Raw genomic sequence first — 19,214 nt, forward strand, 5'->3', positions numbered from 1 at the left:
CAAAAATGATGCTGAAAAATCTCACACGAATCCGCAACGTGGGCACATAGCCTTAGGGTTAGGGTTGGAATTAGGGTTGTGATTAGGGTTATGGCTACAGTTGGGATTAGGGTTAGGGGTGTGTTGGGGTTAGTGTTGGAGGTAGAATTGAGGGGTTTCCACTGTTTCGGCACATCAGGGGTCTCCAAACGCAACATGGCGCCACCATTGATTCCAGCCAATCTCGTATTCAAAAAGTCAAATGGTGCTCCCTCAATTCCGAGCCCCGACGTGTGCCCAAACAGTGGTTTACCCCCACATATGGGGTACCAGCATACTCAGGACAAACTGCGCAACAATTACTGGGGTCCAATTTATCCTGTTACCCTTGTGAAAATAAAAAAATGCTTGCTAAAACATTATTTTTGAGGAAAGAAAAATGATTTTTTATTTTCACGGCTCTGCGTTGTAAACGTCTGTGAAGCACTTGGGGGTTCAAAGTGCTCACCACATATCTAGATAAGTTCCTTGGGGGGTCTAGTTTCTAAAATGGGGTCACTTGTGGGGGGTTTCTACTGTTTAGGAACACCAGGGGCTCTGCAAACGCAACGTGACGCCCGCAGACCATTCCATCAAATTCTGCATTTCAAAAGTCACTACTTCCGTTCTGAGCCCCGACGTGTGCCCAAACAGTGGTTTACCCCCACACATGGGGTATCAGCGTACTCAGGAGAAACTGAACAACAACTTTTGGGGTCCAATTTCTCCTGTAACCCTTGGGAAAATAAAAAATTCTGGGCTAAATATTTATTTTTGAGGAAAGAAAACGTATTTATTATTTTCACGGTTCTGCATCAAACTTCTATGATGCACTTGGGGGTTCAAAGTGCTCACCACACATCTAAATAAGTTCCTTTCGGGGTCTAGTTTCCAAAATGGGGTCACTTGTGGGGGGTTTCTACTGTTTAGCCACATCAGGGGCTCTGCAAACGCAACGTGACGCCCGCAGAGCATTCCATCAAAGTCTGCATTTCAAAACGTCACTACTTCAATTCCGAGCCCCGGCATGTGCCCAAACAGTAGTTTACCCCCACATATGGGGTATCACCGTACTCAGGAGAAACTGGAAAACAAATATTGGGGTCAAATTTCTCCTGTTACCCTTGGGAAAATAAAAAATTGCAGGCTAAAAGATCATTTTTGAGAAAATAATTTTTTTTTTTAATTTTCATGGGTCTGCGTTATAAACTTCTGTAAAGCACTTGGGGGTTCAAAGTCCTCACCACACATCTAGATTAGTTCCTTTGGGGGTCTAGTTTCCAAAATGGGGTCATTTCTGGGGGATCTCCAATGTTTAGGCACACAGGGGCTCTCCAAACGCGACATGGTGTCTGCTAACAATTGGAGCTAATTTTCCATTTAAAAAGCCAAATGGCGTGCCTTCCCTTCCGAGCCCTGCCGTGCGCCTAAACAGTGGTTTACCCCCACATATGGGGTATCAGCGTACTCAGGACAAACTGGACAACAACATTTGGGGTCCAATTTCTCCTATTACCCTTGGCAAAATAGGAAATTCCAGGCTAAAAAATCATTTTTGAGGAAAGAAAAATTATTTTTTTATTTTCATGGCTCTGCGTTATAAACTTCTGTGAAGCACCTGGGGGTTTAAAGTGCTCAATATACATCTAGATAAGTTCCTTGGGGGGTCTAGTTTCCAAAATGGGGTCACTTGTGGGGGATCTCCAATGTTTAGGCACACAGGGGCTCTCCAAACGCGACATGGTGTCTGCTAACAATTGGAGCTAATTTTCCATTCAAAAAGTCAAATGGCACGCCTTCCCTTCCGAGCCCTGCCGTGTGCCCAAACAGTGGTTTACCCCCACATATGAGGTATTGGTGTACTCGGGAGAAATTGCCCAACAAATTTTATGATCCATTTTATCCTATTGCCCATGTGAAAATGAAAAAATTGAGGCGAAAAGAATTTTTTGTGTGAAAAAAAAAGTACTTTTTCATTTTTACAGATCAATTTGTGAAGCACCTGAGGGTTTAAAGTGCTCACTAGGCATCTAGATAAGTTCCTTGGGGGGTCTAGTTTCCAAAATGGGGTCACTTGTGGGGGAGCGCCAATGTTTAGGCACACAGGGTCTCTCCAAACGCGACATGGTGTCCGCTAACGATGGAGATAATTTTTCATTCAAAAAGTCAAATGGCGCTCCTTCTCTTCCGAGCCTTACCATGTGCCCAAACAGTGGTTTACCCCCACATGTGAGGTATTGGTGTACTCAGGAGAAATTGCCCAACAAATTTTAGGATCCATTTTATCCTGTTACTCATGTGAAAATGAAAAAATTGAGGCTAAAAGAATTTTTTTGTGAAAAAAAAGTACTTTTTCATTTTTACGGATCAATTTGTGAAGCACCTGGGGGTTCAAAGTGCTCACTATGCATCTAGATAAGTTCCTTGGGGCGTCTAGTTTCCAAAATGGGGTCATTTGTGGGGGCGCTCCAATTTTTAGGCACACGGGGGCTCTCCAAACGTGACATGGTGTCCGCTAAAGAGTGAAGCCAATTTTTTATTCAAAAAGTCAAATGGCGCTCCTTCCCTTCCAAGCCCTGCCGTGCGCCCAAACAGTGGATTACCCCCACATATGAGGTATCAGCGTACTCAGGACAAATTGGACAACAACTTTCGTGGTTCAGTTTCTCCTTTTACCATTGGGAAAATAAAAAAATTGTTGCTGAAAGATAATTTTTGTGACTAAAAAGTTAAATGTTCATTTTTTCCTTCCATGTTGCTTCTGCTGCTGTGAAGCACCTGAAGGGTAAATAAACTTCTTGAATATGGTTTTGAGTACCTTGAGGGGTGCAGTTTTTAGAATGGTGTCACTTTTGGATATTTTCAGCCATATAGACCCCTCAAACTGACTTCAAATGTGAGGTGGTCCCTAAAAAAATGGTTTTGTAAATTTCGTTGTAAAAATGAGAAATCGCTGGTCAAATTTTAACCCTTATAACTTCCTAGCAAAAAAAAATTTTGTTTCCAAAATTATGCTGATGTAAAGTATACATGTGGGAAATGTTATTTATTAACTATTTTGTGTCACATAACTCTCTAGTTTAACAGAATAAAAATTCAAAATGTGAAAATTGCGAAATTTTCTAAATTTTCGCCAAATTTCCGTTTTTATCACAAATAAATGCAGATTTTATTGACCTAAATTTACCACTAACATGAAGCCCAATATGTCACAAAAAAACAGTCTCAGAACCGCTAGGATCCGTTGAAGCGTTCCTGAGTTATTACCTCATAAAGGGACACTGGTCAGAATTGCAAAAAACGGCAAGGTCTTTAAGGTCAAAATAGGCTGGGTCATGAAGGGGTTAATCTCCCACTATTTTTTTTTTCAGGGAGAATGTAAAAGAAATCTGGCACAGTATTACACAATGGGTTTAATGTGGCACAAAATTAGAGACAGATGCCACACACTGCACTGGCACTGAGGCAAAAGTGCCAATCTTAATCTCCCACTATTTATTTTTTATTTATGGGAGAATTGGCAAGAAATCAGGCCCACTGTTAGACTGTATGTTTTCTGTGCCAGAAAATGAGACACAGATGCCACACACAGGACTGCCACTGATACAGATTTGCCAATTTTAATCTGCACCCTTTTTTTTTATCTTCAGGGAGACTAGTGAATAAATCTGGGCCACTGTATTAGAGTATATTTTCTGTGGCAGAAAGTGGCTTGAAGAGATATAACGAAACAAAAAAAAAAGGGACTGTCCTACAATTACTATCTCCCTGCAGTAATCTCAGCAAAGTATGGCAGGCAGCAATAACAAGGAGTGGACTGCTGCACAAAAAAGTCAAAAGTGTGGACAAACAAACAAGATAGCTGTGCAGAAAGGAAGGAGCAACAGGATTTGCGCTTTCAAAAAAGCAGTTGGTTTGCACAGCGGTGTACAAACAGCAATGCAGCTATCAGGGAGCCTTCTAGGGCAGCCCAATGAGTTACAGCGCTGAGGAAAAAAAATGTAGCCTCCACTGTCCCTGCAAACAAAAGGTGGTGTTGGACAGTGGAAATCGCTACAGCACAAGCAGTTTGGGGGTTAATGTACCCTGCCTAATACTATCCCTGCTTCTGACGAAGCGGCAGCAACCTCTCCCTATGCTCAGATCAGCAGCAGTAAGATGGCGGTCGGCGGGAACGCCCCTTTATAGCCCCTGTGACGCCGCAGAAAGCAAGCCAATCACTGCAATGCCCTTCTCTAAGATGGTGGGGACTGAGACCTATGTCATCACGCTGCCCACACTCTGCGTCCACCTTCATTGGCAGAGAAATGGCGCTTTTCGCGTCATTGAAACGCGACTTTGGCGCAAAAGTCGCGTACCGCATGGCCGACCCCACACAGGGATCGGGTCGGGTTTCACGAAACCCGACTTTACCAAAAGTCGGCGACTTATGAAAATGACCGACCCCTTTCGCTCAACCCTAATCATGACCTCACAAAATGCAGTAAAGTAGAAGCAAATATAGGGTTTTTCGTAAATGAGGACATATTGCTAGAACCCAATTCCTGGGACCAGCACCAATCTGTTGTGAATTCTGTGGCTGAGTTCACTTCTGTGGTCACAAGTGGTATTGCAGTCTCTGGGCTTCCTCCCTCAGGTGTTTTGGTGAGCTCGTTGGCTGCCTTGCTATTTAGCTCCACCTGAGTCTGTCTTCCTTGCTCCTTGTCAATGTTCCAGTGTTGGATCTGAGCTACTGCATCTTTCCTTGGGCCTGCTGCTCTGCTAGATAAGTGCTTCTAGTTTGTTTTCTGTTTTTTCTGTCCAGCTTGCTATTAACTTTTGCTGGAAGCTCTGAGAAGCAAAGGGGTGCACCGCCGTGCTGTTAGTTCGGCACGGTGGGTCTTTTTGCCCCTTTGCGTGGTTTTCGTTTTAGGGTTTTTTGTAGACTGCATAGTTCTCTTTGCTATCCTCGCTCTGTCTAGAATATCGGGCCTCACTTTGCTGAATCTATTTCATTCCTACGTTTGTCTTTTCATCTTGCTAACAGTCATTATATGTGGGGGGCTGCCTATTCCTTTGGGGTATTTCTCTGAGGTAAGTCAGGCTTGTATTTCTATCTTCAGGCTAGTCAGCTCCTCAGGCAGTGCCGAGTTGCATAGGTAGTTGTTAGGCGCAATCCACTGCTGCTTACAGTTGTGTGAGGATAGTTCAGGTACTGCAGTCTACAGAGATTCCACGTCTCAGAGCTCGTCCTATTGTTTTTGGTTATTGCCAGATCTCTGTATGTGCGCTGATTACTGCACGCTGTGTTGCCTGATTGCCGGCCATAACAGTACAAGGAGCCAACCAATGATTTCCAATAGAGGGAAAAAAGAAATCCTGACATCATTTTTTTTTCTTAGCTCTGTCTTCAGTCTTTTTTTTCCCCTAGACATTAGAGTGCTTCAGGACACAGCTGTGGACATGGATATTCAGGCTCTGTGCTCCTCAATGGATAATCTCGTTGTAAATGTACAAAAGATTCAAGATACTATTGATCAGAAATCGATGCCAGAACCAAGAATTCCGATTCCTGATTTGTTTTTTGGTGACAGAACTAAGTTCCTGAGCTTCAGAAATAATTGTAAGCTATTTTTGGCCTTGAAACCTCATTCTTCTGGTAATCCTATTCAACAGGTTTTGATTATTATTTCTTTTTTGCGCGGCGACCCACAGGACTGGGCGTTTTCTCTTGCACCAGGAGATTCTGCATTGAGTAATGTTGATGCATTTTTCCAGGCGCTGGGATTGCTTTACGATGAGCCTAATTCAGTGGATCAAGCTGAGAAAAATCTGCTGGCTTTATGCCAGGGTCAGGATGATGTAGAAGTATATTGCCAGAAATTTAGGAAATGGTCAGTACTCACTCTGTGGAATGAATCTGCACTAGCGGCTTTGTTCAGAAAGGGTCTCTCTGAAGCTCTTAAGGATGTAATGGTGGGATTTCCTATGCCTGCTGGTTTGAATGAGTCTATGTCCTTGGCCATTCAGATCGGTCGTCGCTTGCGCGAGCGTAAATCTGTGCACCATCTGGCGGTATTGTCTGAGAGTAAGCCTGAGCCTATGCAGTGCGACAGGACTATGACTAAAGTAGAACGGCACGAACACAGACGTCTGAACAGACTGTGTTTCTATTGTGGTGATTCTACTCATGCTATTTCTAATTGTCCTAAACGCACTAGGCGGTTCGATAGCTCTGCCGTTATTGGTACTGTACAGTCCAAATTCCTTTTGTCCATTACCTTAATGTGCTCTTTGTCATCATATTCTGTCATGGCGTTTGTGGATTCAGGCGCTGCCCTGAATCTGATGGATTTGGATTATGCTAAACGTTGTGGATTTTTCTTGGAGCCTTTGCGGTGTCCTATTCCGTTGAGAGGAATTGATGCTACACCTTTGGCCAAGAATAAGCCTCAGTACTGGGCCCAGCTGACCATGTGCATGGCTCCTGCACATCAGGAAGTTATTCGCTTTTTGGTACTGCATAATTTGCATGATGTGGTCGTGTTGGGGTTGCCATGGCTACAAACCCATAATCCAGTATTGGATTGGAACTCTATGTCGGTAACCAGCTGGGGTTGTCAGGGAGTACATGGTGATGTTCCATTTTTGTCTATTTCGTCATCCATTCCTTCTGACATCCCAGAGTTCTTGTCGGACTTTCAGGATGTATTTGAAGAGTCCAAGTCTGATGCCCTACCTCCGCATAGGAATTGTGATTGTGCTATCGATTTGATTCCTGGTAGTAAATTCCCTAAGGGTCGTTTATTTAATTTGTCCGTACCTGAACACACCGCTATGCGCAGTTATGTGAAGGAGTCCCTGGAGAAGGGACATATTCGCCCATCGTCGTCACCATTGGGAGCAGGGTTCTTTTTTGTAGCCAAGAAGGATGGTTCGCTAAGACCGTGTATTGATTACCGCCTTCTTAATAAGATCACTGTTAAGTTTCAGTATCCCTTGCCATTGATTTCTGACTTGTTTGCTCGGATTAAGGGGGCTAGTTGGTTTACTAAGATTGATCTTCGTGGTGCGTATAATCTGGTGAGAATCAGGCAGGGAGATGAATGGAAAACGGCATTTAATACGCCCGAGGGTCATTTTGAGTATCTGGTGATGCCGTTCGGACTTGCCAATGCTCCATCTGTTTTTCAGTCTTTTATGCATGACATTTTCCGTGAGTATCTGGATAAATTCTTGATTGTTTACTTGGATGACATTTTGATCTTCTCAGATGATTGGGAGTCTCATGTGAAGCAAGTCAGAATGGTTTTCCAGGTACTGCGTGCTAATTCCTTGTTCGTGAAGGGATCAAAGTGTCTCTTCGGTGTGCAGAAAGTTTCATTTTTGGGGTTCATCTTTTCCCCTTCTACTATCGAGATGGATCCGGTTAAGGTTCAGGCCATCCAGGATTGGACTCAGCCGACATCTCTAAAAAGTTTGCAGAAATTCCTGGGCTTTGCTAATTTTTATCGTCGCTTCATCTGTAATTTTTCTAGCATTGCCAGACCATTGACCGATTTGACCAAGAAGGGTGCTGATTTGGTTAATTGGTCTTCTGCTGCCGTGGAAGCTTTTCAGGAGTTGAAGCGTCGTTTTTGCTGTGCCCCTGTGTTGTGTCAACCTGATGTTTCTCTTCCGTTCCAGGTCGAGGTTGATGCTTCTGAGATTGGTGCAGGGGCGGTTTTGTCACAGAGAGGTTCTGGTTGCTCAGTGTTCAAACCATGTGCTTTCTTTTCCAGGAAATTTTCTGCTGCTGAGCGTAATTATGATGTGGGCAACCGAGAGTTGCTGGCCATGAAGTGGGCATTCGAGGAGTGGCGTCATTGGCTTGAGGGTGCTAAGCATCGCGTGGTGGTTTTGACTGATCATAAGAACCTTACTTATCTTGAGTCTGCCAAGCGCTTGAATCCTAGACAGGCCCGTTGGTCGTTATTTTTTGCTCGTTTTGATTTTGTGATTTCATACCTTCCGGGCTCTAAAAATGTGAAGGCGGATGCTCTGTCTAGGAGTTTTGTGCCCGACTCTCCGGGGTTATCTGAGCCGGCGAGTATCCTCAAGGAAGGAGTCATTGTGTCTGCCATCTCCCCTGATTTGCGGAGAGTGTTGCAGAAATTTCAGGCTAATAAACCTGATCGTTGTCCGGCCGAGAAACTGTTCGTCCCTGATAGGTGGACTAGTAGAGTTATCTCTGAACTTCATTGTTCGGTGCTGGCCGGTCATCCAGGAATCTTTGGTACCAGGGAGTTGGTTGCTAGATCCTTCTGGTGGCCATCTCTGTCACGGGATGTGCGTGCTTTTGTGCAGTCCTGTGGAATTTGTGCTAGGGCTAAGCCCTGCTGTTCACGTGCCAGTGGGTTGCTTTTGCCCTTGCCGGTCCCGAAGAGGCCTTGGACACATATTTCGATGGATTTCATTTCTGACCTTCCCGTTTCTCAAAAAATGTCGGTCATTTGGGTGGTCTGTGATCGCTTTTCTAAAATGGTCCATCTGGTGCCCTTGGTTAAATTGCCTTCCTCCTCTGATTTGGTGCCTTTGTTCTTCCAGCATGTGGTTCGTTTACATGGCATTCCTGAGAATATTGTTTCTGACAGAGGTTCCCAGTTTGTCTCGAGGTTCTGGCGAGCCTTTTGTGGTAGGATGGGCATTGACCTATCTTTTTCCTCGGCCTTCCATCCTCAGACTAATGGCCAGACCGAACGAACCAATCAGACCTTGGAAACATATCTGAGATGTTTTGTTTCCGCTGACCAGGATGATTGGGTGTCATTTTTGCCGTTGGCTGAGTTCGCCCTTAATAATCGGGCCAGCTCGGCTACCTTGGTCTCTCCATTTTTCTGCAATTCTGGGTTCCATCCTCGTTTCTCTTCAGGACAGGTTGAGTCTTCGGACTGTCCTGGTGTGGATTATGTGGTGGACAGGTTGCAGCAGATCTGGACTCAGGTAGTGGACAATTTGACCTTGTCCCAGGAGAAGGCTCAGCTTTTCGCTAATCGCAGACGCCGTGTGGGACCCCGACTTCGTGTTGGGGATCTGGTTTGGTTATCTTCTCGTCATATACCTATGAAGGTTTCCTCTCCTAAATTTAAACCTCGTTTTATTGGTCCGTATAGGATTTCTGAGATTCTCAATCCGGTGTCTTTTCGTCTGACCCTCCCAGACTCCTTTTCCATACATAATGTATTCCATAGGTCGTTGTTGAGGAGATACGTGGCACCTATGGTTCCATCTGTGGAGCCTCCTGCCCCTGTTTTGGTGGAGGGGGAGTTGGAGTATATTGTGGAGAAGATTTTGGATTCTCGTGTCTCTAGACGGAAACTCCAGTATCTGGTCAAATGGAAGGGTTATGCTCAGGAAGATAATTCCTGGGTTTTTGCCTCTGATGTCCATGCCCCAGATCTTGTTCGTGCCTTTCATGTGGCTCATCCTGGTCGGCCTGGGGGTTCTGGTGAGGGTTCGGTGACCCCTCCTCAAGGGGGGGGTACTGTTGTGAATTCTGTGGCTGAGTTCACTTCTGTGGTCACAAGTGGTATTGCAGTCTCTGGGCTTCCTCCCTCAGGTGTTTTGGTGAGCTCGTTGGCTGCCTTGCTATTTAGCTCCACCTGAGTCTGTCTTCCTTGCTCCTTGTCAATGTTCCAGTGTTGGATCTGAGCTACTGCATCTTTCCTTGGGCCTGCTGCTCTGCTAGATAAGTGCTTCTAGTTTGTTTTCTGTTTTTTCTGTCCAGCTTGCTATTAACTTTTGCTGGAAGCTCTGAGAAGCAAAGGGGTGCACCGCCGTGCTGTTAGTTCGGCACGGTGGGTCTTTTTGCCCCTTTGCGTGGTTTTCGTTTTAGGGTTTTTTGTAGACTGCATAGTTCTCTTTGCTATCCTCGCTCTGTCTAGAATATCGGGCCTCACTTTGCTGAATCTATTTCATTCCTACGTTTGTCTTTTCATCTTGCTAACAGTCATTATATGTGGGGGGCTGCCTATTCCTTTGGGGTATTTCTCTGAGGTAAGTCAGGCTTGTATTTCTATCTTCAGGCTAGTCAGCTCCTCAGGCAGTGCCGAGTTGCATAGGTAGTTGTTAGGCGCAATCCACTGCTGCTTACAGTTGTGTGAGGATAGTTCAGGTACTGCAGTCTACAGAGATTCCACGTCTCAGAGCTCGTCCTATTGTTTTTGGTTATTGCCAGATCTCTGTATGTGCGCTGATTACTGCACGCTGTGTTGCCTGATTGCCGGCCATAACACCAATCCTTAGAAAAAATGGGACACTGTTCCTTCATATCATTTACCTGCATAGTATTGCACCTATCATCTGTGCAGGGAATTACAACACATCTCCATGTGCTTAAATGGTGTCAAAGGGGAGTAGCATGTATACTGTGTGCAGAATTATTAGGCAAGTTGTATTTTGACACATGATACTTTTTATACATGTTGTCCTACTCCAAGCTGTTCAGACTTGAGAGCCAACTACCAATTACGTAAATCAGATGATGAGCATCTCTGTAATGAGGAGGGTTGTTGTCTAATGACATCAAAACCCTATATAAGGTGTGCTTAATAATTAGGCAACTTCCTTTCCTTTGGCAAAATGGGTCAGAAGAGAGATTTGATGGGCTCTGAAATGTCCAAAATTGTGAGATGTCTTGCAGAGGGATGCAGCAGTCTTGAAATTGCCAAACTTTTGAAGTGTGATCACCGAACAATCAAGCTTTTCAAAGCAAATAGCCAACAAGGTCGCAAGAAGTGTGTTGAGCAAAAAAGGCACAAAATAACTGCCAATGAACTGAGGAAAATCAAGCGTGAAGCTGCCGAGATGCCATTTGCCACCAGTTTTGCCATATTTCAGAGCTGCAACGTTACTGGAGTAACAAAAAGCATAAGGTGTGCGATACTCAGGGACATGGCCAAGGTAAAGAAGGCTGAAAAACCACAACCTTTGAACAAGAAACATAAGATAAAATGTCAAGACTGGGCCAAGAAATATCTTAAGACTAACTTTTCAAAGGTTTTGTGGACTGATGACATGAGAGTGACTCTTGATGGGCCAGATGGATGGGCCAGAGGCTGGATCAGTAAAGGGCAGAGAGCTCCACTCTGACTCAGACGCCAGCAAGGTGGAGGTGGGGTACTGGTATGGGCTGGTATCAAAGATGAACTTGTGGGACCTTTTCAGGTTGAGGATGGAGTGAAGCTCAACTCCCAGACCTACTGCCAGTTTCTGGAATACAACTTCTTCAAGCAGTGGTACAGGAAGAAGTCGATATTGTTCAAGAAAAACATGATTTTCATGCAGGACAATTCTCCATCACATGCCTCCAACTACTCCACAGCATGGCTGGCCAGTAAATGTCTCAAAGAAGAAAAAATAATGACATGGCCCCCTTGTTCACCTGATCTAAACCCCATAGAGAACCTGTGGTCCCTCATAAAATGTGAGATCTACAGGGAGGGAAAACAGTCCACCTCTCGGAACAGTGTCTGGGAGGCTGTGGTGGCTGCTGCACGCAATGTTGATCATAAACAGATCAAGCAACTGACAGAACCTATGGATGGAGGCTGCAGAGTGTTATCATAAAGAAAGATGGCTATATTGGTCACTAATTTTGGGGGTTTGTTTTTGCATGTCAGAAATGTTTATTTCTAAATTTTGTGCAGTTATATTGGTTTACCTGGTGAAAATAAATAAGTGAGATGGGAATATATTTGGTTTTTATTAAGTTGCCTAATAATTCTGCACAGTAATAGTTACCTGCACAAACAGATATCCTCCTAAGATAGCCAAATCTAAAAAAAAAAACACTCCAACTTCCAAAAATATTAAGCTTTCATATTTATGAGTCTTTTGGGTTGATTGAGAGCATAGTTGTTGATCAGTAATAAAAATAATCCTCTAAAATACAACTTGCCTAATAATTCTGCACACATTGTAGTAAAATTCGCTATAGTGCAATAATACCGTCACGTCCCTTTAAATTATCAGTGACTTCTGTCACCATGGCAATAAACAACCTGTAGGATTGTTAGATTTGAATTTGAAAAAACACAAACGTCAGTTATGCTCAGTCTGTTCTATCTCAGCAGAGAGTGAAGACGGACACCTGCGGCTACTGCGACATATCAGGTATAAACCTGTAATATTATATAAGTGACGGCTGATTATATCATCACATATTCACACAGAATAACCCGAGATGTTCTGTTACTAATTGTTCTTATTTACCCCAATACTTCACATAGAGGCATGTACATGATGAGGAGGTGGCGCTGATACTCCGCTGTCACCACTTGTCACATCTTATTGGATGGGTCCAATATTTAACATCAGCTCCGTCCTCCATAGAGAACGGCGCCTGCAGAGCGGAGAACGGACCGAAGTCGATTATTCCGAATATTCCTCCATATACAGCACAGAATAATGTGGGAGGGCAGATATTGGATATAGAACCGTCATATCCTGCACATTGCCCAATGTCGCCTTTTCCCCGGCAATGCTTCCTAAACACACAGACATTGTTTCCCAAAGTTTCCAGTAACAGTACACCCTGGTCAATGAGCCCAAAACCTATTCTGACTGTTCTGCTATTTTACAGGATTTTGATAGATTTCGACACGAGTGAAGACCACAGCGAGACCATGTGGACCGGACCTTCATCCAGCGTTGGATCAGGTGAGATTCCTCACACTGTTAGAAGACCATTCTCTGTGCTGGGGTCAGATGTGCTCCTAGCACTTAGCGGGATGGTTAGCAATGTGGCGGTCAGTAGTGCCGCCCTGTCACATCCTCTCTGTATGGTTATGGGTGATCCTTATATTTGGTTCTTTTCTCTACATTTGATCTCACACCGGAGGAGGCATTCAGAAGACTGGCCTTCTGTATGAAGTTTCTGCCGTCACCCCTCTACAAGATGGAGGTTAGTGAGAAGACTATACTGCTGCCTTTAATTTTACAAGGGTGTATAGGAATGTCTTATTACATGAGTAACTTCATCTGCTGTCTTCTTAGCGCCTCATGCCGACCAGCCCAGAAGCCCAGAAGAAATATACACCAAGGCATGAATATGAAGAGCAGCCTGCACCATCCATGAAGACCAGGATCACAGGACAAGAAGCAAGGGCAATGCGGGCTAAAGTGCTGTGTATGGACCTGGATGAAGAGCAGAGAACCCAAAAAGAAGAAAGGAAGAAAAAAGAGGTCAAAATCACAATTAAGATCGGGGCCAGAAGACAGACCACAACAGAGGCCAGAAGAAGCAGCAGGACAGAGGCCAGAAGAAGCAGCAGGACAGAGGCCAGAAGAAGCAGCAGGACAGAGGCCAGAAGAAGCAGCAGGACAGAGGCCAGAAGAAGCAGCAGGACTGAGGCCAAAAGAAGCAGCAGGACCACGCAGTGCCACATCCTCCAATATATCAACCAGTATTTGAGAGGAGAGAAGAACATCATCTGGACAATCCTGCTAGGACCTCTCAGCCGATAACATCATATACGGCAAATACTGGGAGGTAAGTATAAAAAAAGAATAGCAATAAGAGTGGTATAATAATATTAGTATATTAATATTAGTAGGAAAACTGTAATAGTAGCTATCATAGTAGTAACAAAAAGTAGTAATTAGAGTAAAAAAACAGTAGGAATAAAAATGTAAAGTAATAATATTAGTAGTTCTAACAGCAGGTTTGATGCAGCAGTAAGCAACATAGGGACCTTATTAATGGTAGGGGGGTAGCATTAATAATAATTAATAATATAAACAATTAGTTACAGTAGTATAAATAGGTTATAGAGAAGTAGTTGTCATAACAAGGTAGTCAGCTAGTATTAACCACTATTCTATTAATATAAAACAATATACACATTTTATTAGAATTAGGCGGCTTGATCCAGGGTTCTCGGACTGATCGCCTTTTCCCGGGGTCAAGTAGGAATTTTTCCCTTCAGACACAGATTGGCTGAAAGTGTCTAAGAGTTTTTGCCTTCTTCTGGATCAAAAACATATACATAGTATAGTAGTAATATTTATAGTAAAAAAAACATACAATAGTCTTTTAATAGTAATAGTAAAAAAATAATAAAAGCTGCAATGGTAGAATATTTATAATAAGGAAGAAAAAGGAGTAAAAGCATAAAATAATTATAACAGTTATTAAATTAGTATTTTACTAATATGCATATAGTAAGGATTTTAGTTTTAATATTAGAATAAACATTACTTAGAATAGAAACAATAATAATAATAAATAAATAACAATAGATAATGTGGGAGGATAATAATAACCGTAGTATTAGTAGCAGGGTTTGATCCAGGGTTCTAGGACTGATCGCCTTTTTCCGGGGTCAAGAAGGAATTTTTTCCCTGAGTCACAAATTGGCTGAGTGTGTCCAGGGTTTTTTGCCTTCTTCTGGATCAACAACATTAGACATAGGGGCTTTATTAATACCGGTTAGTGTAGTGTTAGTGTAGGGTCCCATCTGAAGAGGTCGCCTTGTCGTTGGCAGATGGGCTCGCACAGTTTGATCAAAATGTGCGCTAAGAACCTCACATTTCTCGGAGCTGTGTAATAAATATGGCCGTTTACATACTTGCGGTTGCAGAATTTTTTTGCCTCTTTTCTTTCTGCTTTTGCATTGTGTCTACAGCAGCTGCTCCTGCACATTTATTTCAGTTTGTTTGTGTTAGTTTACTCTCTTTCTGGATTAACACCTTTAGACATTATGACCTTACAACTAGTTAGTAATAATTTAAGTACGGATGTAGGGTAAAATTGGTGATAATTTTAGATACTGAGAGAAATTATGCTACAATTCGTGTTATTTTATTTTTTTAAGAAAACCACATTCACGTTTCCTTTATGCTTCCAAGTTTGATATCAAAGGCACCATATGAACATTTATATTCCTCTTCAGCTTTTGATTCTTAGCTAGGTCTGCCTGATCCCTACAGAAATGTCAGAAGTAAATGGACAAACCTTACATGTAACACCCATTGTCCGATGCATAACTGTAACAAGTAACCATATAGCCCAGCGCTGGAGTTATACTCTACACTATCTTCACATTCAGAAGTAGGACACGAAATACTCTCCTCTGTCTAATATGTCTTACCCTCCACAGTTCTGGATTGGTCTGGTGTATAGCGCCACTCTTCTCTTTAGGCTGTGTTTGGTATTGCAATAATAAATGTATTGTAATTCAAAGGAAGAAGGAATAAACATTGCTGGACGAATCATCAGCAATCTGAAATACGCAGGCGATTTAATATTGATAGTAATAAGCGTAGATAGACTTATGGAATTATTACGGAGTGTCCAGATGGAAAGCTCAACCGGGGACTTTAACTCAACATAAAGAAGACAAAGATATTATTACTACTGACAGGTACAACCAGACACATTTGAGATAAATGGCGACAAACTGGAAGTTGTAAAAGACTTCCACCTACTCAGTTCGATGGTCACTCAAGATGAAACGACGACACCAGAAGTGAATATCTGTCTAGCTATGGGCAAATCATCAATAAAGACACTGGACAAGGTCCTCAAATCGAGGAACATTTCACTGGCGACGAAGACACGGCTTATACATAGTTTTATCTTTTCTGTGGTAATGCACAAATGTGAAAACTGGACGATGAAGAAGCAAGACAGAAGAAGAATCAATGCCTTTTCAAATGTGGTGCTGGAGAAGGATGTTATCAATACCAGGAATGGCAAGAAGAACGAACAAATCAATTTTGGAACAAATCAAGCCAGACACATCACTCAAAGGACCCATCACCAAGCTACGACTTGCCTACTTTGGGCACATCATACGAAGCGAGCAATCACTGGAGAAGCACATCATGATTGGAAAAATAGAAGGGACAAGGAGAAGAAGAAGAACCCAATGGCTTGATACAATCAAGATAATGGCGGAAAAGACCCTGGTGGACCTATCTAGGCTTGCACAAGACCAATCTCCCTACCGATAGTTCATCCATCAAGTCGCCATCGCTCCAGACTGAGCTGAAGGCCATGAATTAATAATTAAATAGTGATATACTATAGCTATAAATTCAATACTAGAGGTGCCAATGTTATGGTGGTACAGCTGTATCATATAAGAGGGGTGACATATCTGCAGTTATTTGGCCGTACAATAAAAGGGAGGAGGTGATGTCACCACTGAAGTGATACAGCTATGTAATAAATGGGAAGAGGTGATGACAAAACCCCAAACATAGAACTGACAGTGTCCAAATAGTCACAAACGCTCCCTCCTCACATCACATACAAACACATTGCTCTTGTCAGCCAACGAAAGACCCTACCACCTAGGAGAAGTAGCTTCCCTATCAGTCAATATCTGAACATTAAGCTTTGTGATGACAAGAGATAAGCTCCTGGTCAAAAACTGACTCGGTGCAAATCTGCGTACGTTCCCAGTGTGGAGCATTGCCAGTAAGACGCCATATTCGGTTTCTTTAAGGAAAACCAGTGCTTCCCTCAAACTAGCAATGTTAGATGTCTTAGAAAAGCAATTTGTGTAGATCAGAAATTGCTGACCTTATTAAAGACTAAATAGAAATCTGCAATACAGCATAAAATAGTGTCGTAACATAAGTCCAATGGTGACATAGTGTCAGACTTCTGGACAAAAAGACTCAGGAATGAGCTGAAACATTGCAGTGATAGATACAAGTGATACAGTTTCTCACTATCTTGAACTTAACCCCATCACGTGTTGGCGATTTTCTGTTTTTTTTCATTTACGTTTTTTCTTCCCCTTCTTTCAAGAGCCATAGCTTTTTCTTAGTTTTTCCATCCATATAGCCATATGAGGGTTTATTTTCTGCTAGACGAGTTGTACTGTTGAATAATAACATTCATTCTACCACATAGTGTACTGGAAAATGGGAAGGAAAAATCCAAGTGCTGTTAAATTGCAAGACAAGTCCAACTACACAATTGTTTGTTTTTTTTAATTTACCATGTTCACTATATATCAAAACTCACCTAGCAATATGATTGTCCAGGTCAGTGCAATTACACAGATATTAAACACAAATATATATTTTTTAAGTGGTAAAAAATGTGGAAATTTATAATAAAAAAAATTTCCTTTGGTCAACAATTTCAAAGATCAAGCTGTGAAGATCTCCAACGACTAGGAAGGCACACCTGCAGTTGCAGAGGAAGAGCGGGTGAAAGCAGGGCTGTCACATCCGGCTCTCACAGACGGTGTTGGGAGGGGTCGGGATTAGGGCAACAGGTTGGGAGGGTCCGGATGTTGTGAGCTAGCATGCTACGAAAGAAAAACAAAAAACGGATCAGTACCTCTGAACAGAATAAAGTGTGAACAGGTGTAAGCGGCTATGACTTCATACTGTGCAAACAATAGAATACAGCAGCCTCTGTAAGCGGTAAGATAGGCACACCTTTCTTTTGCTGGGACCTTAAACCCAGGGCTGCCACTAAGAATTTCTGGGCCCCATACTGGCAAAATTTTCGGGGCCCCTTTGAGACTCCGCCCAGTCTCCAACCCAGCCCCACCTCCACTCCTGTTGAGAGTCCCATTACCTTCTCTTGGAAAAACTCAATTTCTGCACCATCACCAGATCACATACATAGCCAGCAGCTTTTGTTTTGGCCAAAAGATTTTTACTCCGCCACTACGACAAGGTAGATTCTTTTGACCAAACTCTACAGCTTCACTGGCAGACAGATATGCCACTAACAGGACAGACGCTGATGCAGACACTACCAATAAAAATCTCCCCCTTTTTATTTTTTCTGGGAGAATATTGAAGAAATGTGGCCCACTCTTATACAGTATATGTTCTGTGGCACAAAATTAGAGACAGATGCCACACACAGCACTGGCAATGAGGCAGAATTGCGAATCTTAATCTCCCACTTTTTTTTTTTCTGGGATAATTTTTAAAAAAACTGGCCCAGTATTATACACTAGGTTTAATGTGGCACAAAATTTGAGACAGGTGACACACACAGGAGTGGCACTGAAGCAGAAACCAATCTTAATCTCCCACTATTTATTTTTCAGGGAGAATTTAACAGAAATCTAGCCCAGTATTACACACTAGGTTTAATGTGGCACAAAATTTGAGACAGGTGGCACACACAGCACTGGCACTGAAGCAGAAATGCCAATCTTAATCTCTCACTATTTTTTTTTTCAGGGAGAATTTAAAAGAAATCTGACCCAGTATTACACACTAGGTTTAATGTGGCACAAAACTTGAGACAGGTGGCACACACAGGAGTGGCACTGAAGCAGAAATGCCAATCTTAATCTCCCACTATTTTTTTTCAGGGAGAATTTAAAAGAAATCTGGCCCAGTATTACACACTAGGTTTAATGTGGCACAAAATTTGAGACAGGTGGCACACACAGGAGTGGCACTGAAGCAGAAATGCCATTCTTAATCTTCCACTGTTTTTTTTCAGGGAGAATTGAAAAGAAATCTGGCCCAGTATTACACACTAGGTTTAATGCGGCACAAAATTTGAGACAGGTGGCACACACAGGAGTGGCACTTTAGCAGAAATGCCAATCTTAATCTCCCACTATTTTTTTTTCAGGGAGAATTTAAAAGAAATCTGGCCCAGTATTACACACTAGGTTTAATGTGGCACAAAATTTGAGACAGGTGGCACACACAGGAGTGGCACTGAAGCAGAAATACCAATCGTAATCTCCCACTGTTTTTTTTTCAGGGAGAATTTAAAAGAAATCTGGCCCAGTATTACACACTAGGTTTAATGTGGCACAAAATTTGAGACAGGTGGCACACACAGGAGTGGCACTGAAGCAGAAATGCCAATCTTAATCTCCCACTATTTTTTTTCCAGGGAGAATTTAAAAGAAATCTGGCCCAGTATTACACTCTAGGTTTAATGTGGCACAAAATTTGAGACAGGTGGCACACACAGGACTGGCACTGAAGCAGAAATGCCAATCTTAATCTCCCACTGTTTTTTTTTTCAGGGAGAATTTAAAAGAAATCTGGCCCAGTATTACACACTAGTTTTAATTTGGCACACAATTTGAGACAGGTGGCACACACAGGAGTGGCACTGAAGCAGAAATGCCAATCTTAATCTCCCACTATTTTTTTTTTCAGGGAGAATTGAAAAGAAATCTGGCCCAGTATTACACACTATGTTTAATGTGGCACAAAACTTGAGACAG

This window comes from Ranitomeya imitator, chromosome 5, assembly GCF_032444005.1.
Source record: "Ranitomeya imitator isolate aRanImi1 chromosome 5, aRanImi1.pri, whole genome shotgun sequence".
Lineage (NCBI taxonomy): Eukaryota > Metazoa > Chordata > Amphibia > Anura > Dendrobatidae > Ranitomeya > Ranitomeya imitator.